The sequence below is a fragment of the Oncorhynchus masou genome, unplaced genomic scaffold (assembly GCF_036934945.1).
Source record: "Oncorhynchus masou masou isolate Uvic2021 unplaced genomic scaffold, UVic_Omas_1.1 unplaced_scaffold_2753, whole genome shotgun sequence".
Lineage (NCBI taxonomy): Eukaryota > Metazoa > Chordata > Actinopteri > Salmoniformes > Salmonidae > Oncorhynchus > Oncorhynchus masou.
In genome coordinates this window covers 48,252-51,986 of record NW_027009184.1, presented here as the reverse complement: position 1 = coordinate 51,986, position 3,735 = coordinate 48,252, and the positions used below count along the sequence as shown (strand labels likewise).

The following is a 3,735-nucleotide window of genomic DNA, read 5'->3' as shown; positions in this document are numbered from 1 at the left end:
ATATTGTGCACTACTTTAAACCAGAGCCCTATTCCCTATATAGTACACTACCTTAGACCAGAGCCCTATTCCCTATATAGTGCACTACTTTAAACCAGAGCCCTATTCCCTATATAGTACACTACTTTAGACCAGAGCCCTATTCCCTATATAGTGCACTACTTTAGACCAGAGCCCTATTCCCTATATAGTACACTACTTTGGACCAGAGCCCTATTCCCTATATAGTGCACTACTTTAGACCAGAGCCCTATTCCCTATATAGTGCACTACTATAGACCAGAGCCCTATTCCCTATATAGTACACTACTTTGGACCACATTTTACATTTACATTTAAGTCATTTAGCAGATGCTCTTATCCAGAGCGACTTACAAATTGGTGAATTCACCTTCTGACATCCAGTGGAACAGCCACTTTACAATAGTGCATCTAAATCATTTAAGGGTGGGGGGGGGGAGAGAAGGATTACTTTATCCTATCCTAGGTATTCCTTAATTGCACCAGGTGGGTGCAATTAATTATCAGGTAGAACAGAAAAGCAGCAGGCTCCGGACCTCGTAAGGTAAGAGATGAATACCCCTGATGTAGGCTATACCCACACTGTATCTGCGAACTGTTGGCTAGAGGCCGCTTGCCAACACTGGAGTGGGCACATTCGTTATATAACGCAACAGTTTTAGTGACAAAACCATCAGTAGAGTTGAAAATGCGATGGATGATGAAAATGCGATGGTATTTAATAACAAAAGGTATTTTTATGTACTCTACGTCATCACGCACAGCCTTTTATCCACAAGAGGTCAATTTGATGGAAACATCTCTGGTGGGAAATGTGGATTGTTTTTATGCAGATTTGTGCATGTTCACATAAAAATCTGTTGCCAATTGAATGGAAACTTAGCTTAGTGGTTTTCTTAAATGAAGCTGATGTACTAAATGAGATCAAGATTATTAGTCCTTATCGATTCTTCCCTTTGACCATTCTTCTGTTTTCAGGATGTTCTTGAGAACATAGATCCCTGTCTTCAGCCAATCCTGATCAAGAACCTTACAATACGAGACGGTCAATCATTCATCAATATTGGAGACACTGAAATTGAGTACAATCCCAACTTTAGGTACATTTATTCATTCAATTGAGCCCTTATTTTCATCAAATGACCCTTCATTAAAAATATAAATGTTCATATTTGTAGCAGTAGGAATAGGTCTTATAAATTGTCACAACTCCTCTCCTCCTCATCTCCTGCCTTTTCCTTCTCCTCTCCCCTCTCCTCTCTTTCTCACCGAAGGCTCTACCTGGCCACCTGTCTGCCCAACCCCCACTTCCTCCCGGCAGTGTGTGTCCTGGTGAAGCTGATCAACTTCTCGGTAGAGTACGAGTGTCTGCAGGAGCAGCTGCTGTCCAGCGCGGTGTCTCTGTATCAGCCGGAGCTAGAGCTGCACCACAACCAGCTCCTGCACACTATTACTGCTGACCTGTTCAGCCTTCACGAGCTGGAGAACAGGTCCCTGCTGCTGCTGCAGGACACCCAGGGTGAGGGAGGGAGGGAGGTGGACGGGTGGATGGATTTTGTGCCGTTCCACCTGTCCCTAAATGTAAAGTAAAAATCTTGATCAAGATTGACTGTTGGCTTTGCTTCGAGCACTCTTTCACTATTGTTTTTACTAAGAGGATAGAGAAAAGATAGAGATGAGCACATTGTCTCCCTTCACCTAAAATGTGACCTATTAAAACACTAATACTTTGTCTTGCTTCAGGACACATATTGGACGACCAGGACCTCGTTGATAACCTGAAAAAGTCCAAGGTCACCTCCAATGAGATCTCCGTGCGAGTTGAAACGGCTAAGGACAAGGAGAAGGAGATCGACGAGGTCCGGGCAAGAAGTACCTCCCTATCGCTAACCGTGGTGCAGACCTGTATTTTGTCCTGGCCGACCTCACCCAGATCAACTACATGTACCAGTTCTCCCTGGACTGGTTCAATGACATGTATGTGAAAGCTTTGCAGGTGGCTACGGAAGGCCAGGAGTGGCCCACCCTGGACGTGTCCATGCCTGTGATGGGCACCCTGTGCCCGGCTGGAGCTAAAATCCTGAGGAGGGCTGTGGTGGTACCTGGAACATGTGCTCCCAACATGGGGGACTTTAACCTTCGTCTCCTCAAGATGATGAACGCCATCACTGAGAGTATATACAAGGTAACAGTACTGATGATGAACGCCATCACTGAGAGTATATACAAGGTAACAGTACTGATGATGAAAGCCATCACTGAGATTATATACAAGGTAACAGTACTGATGATGAACGCCATCACTGAAATTATATACAAGGTAACAGTACTGATGATGAACGCCATCACTGAGATTATATACAAGGTAACAGTATTGATGATGATGAACGCCATCACTGAGAGTATATACAAGGTAACAGTACTGATGATGAACGCCATCACTGAGAGTATATAGAAGGTAACAGTACTGATGATGAACGCCATTACTGAGATTATATACAAGGTAACAGTATTGATGATGATGAACGCCATCACTGAGATTATATACAAGGTAACAGTATTGATGATGATGAACGCCATCACTGAGATTATATACAAGGTAACAGTACTGATGTTGAACGCCATCACTGAAATTATATACAAGGTAACAGTACTGATGATGAACGCCATCACTGAGATTATATACAAGGTAACAGTATTGATGATGATGAACGCCATCACTGAGAGTATATACAAGGTAACAGTATTGATGATGATGAACGCCATCACTGAGATTATATACAAGGTAACAGTATTGATGATGATGAACGCCATCACTGAGATTATATACAAGGTAACAGTATTGATGATGATGAAAGCCATCACTGAGATTATATACAAGGTAACAGTATTGATGATGATGAACGCCATCACTGAGATTATATACAAGGTAACAGTACTGATGATGAATGCCATTACTGAGATTATATACAAGGTAACAGTATTGATGATGATGAACGCCATCACTGAGAGTATATACAAGGTAACAGTAATGAGAGTAACAATCATGGACAGGTAACATGCTATTTTCTTTTGGGTTTTAAGCATCTTAAGTGGAGCTTGATTGAGTTTCTCTATTTGGTTTTCTGGCAAGCATTACATTTACATTTAAGTCATTTAGCAGACGCTCTTATCCAGAGCGACTTACAAATTGGTGAATTCACCTTCTGACATCCAGTGGAACAGCCACTTTACAATAGTGCATCTAAATCATTAAGGGGGGGTGAGAAGGATTACTTATCCTATCCTAGGTATTCCTTGAAGAGGTGGGGTTTCAGGTGTCTCCGGAAGGTGAGAGCCCTATTCCCTATATAGTGCACTACTTTAGACCAGAGCCCTATTCCCTATATAGTATAGAAACACCCTATGAAGTGATTAAGAGTCTCTTCCACTATCATCAATTCAATGATTCCTCAAACCTCAATCATAAACTGGGATTCCTCCGATGTGCCCTGGTCAAGCTCTACGTAGCTGCTAACGCTAGGCCACGTCTCACCAGAGGGGGCGTGCTGTGGGCCGCGGCGGGCCCAAGCCTGATTGAAATCATCACGTCTCACCAGAGGGGGCGTGCTGTGGGCCGCGGCGGGCCCAAGCCTGATTGAAATCATCACGTCTCACCAGAGGGGGCGTGCTGTGGGCCGCGGCGGGCCCAAGCCTGATTGAAATCATCACGTC

At 43.6% G+C, this 3,735-nt stretch overlaps 1 long non-coding RNA gene across 1 annotated transcript; it reads left to right on the top strand.

Moving 5' to 3' along the window:
- Positions 1-1,011: 1,011 nt before the first annotated feature.
- LOC135533869 (uncharacterized) lies at positions 1,012-1,869 on the top strand. The gene is made up of 3 exons (XR_010454602.1): positions 1,012-1,121; positions 1,296-1,540; positions 1,765-1,869. It is a non-coding gene; the product is annotated as an uncharacterized LOC135533869 (long non-coding RNA).
- Positions 1,870-3,735: the final 1,866 nt, after the last annotated feature.